The following is a 385-nucleotide window of genomic DNA, read 5'->3' as shown; positions in this document are numbered from 1 at the left end:
GAGTAAATTCCACAAAACAACTTCTGAATGCTGGCAGAGGACATCAGGCACCCAGAAAAGCAACCCAAGTCTTCGAAAGGAGGCCTGTGCACGGAACAAAGGACTGAACAGAGATAGCCGGCAGCAGACCATCCCCCTCCAGTGATAGGCAGCCAGAGCTGGAAGGGGACAATCGCAGCCCCAGAGAGACATTATCTATAAAACTGTAAGCAGGCTTCTTTGCTAACTAAAACTTCTTGGGGGTCTGGACGGTCAACATCTGCCTGAGAAAGTGTGCCGGTGCACAACTAGATAACCGAGCTGCGGGGAGATGATAAGTCACAGCAATCGCGCGCGCAAAACACCTCATCACCTGAGCTGCTCGGATCTGGAAAGGGCACAAAAC

Source organism: Bison bison, unplaced genomic scaffold, assembly GCF_000754665.1.
Source record: "Bison bison bison isolate TAMUID 2011002044 unplaced genomic scaffold, Bison_UMD1.0 scf7180017864098, whole genome shotgun sequence".
In the NCBI taxonomy this organism is placed as follows: domain Eukaryota; kingdom Metazoa; phylum Chordata; class Mammalia; order Artiodactyla; family Bovidae; genus Bison; species Bison bison.
This window is presented reverse-complemented; position numbering follows the sequence as displayed.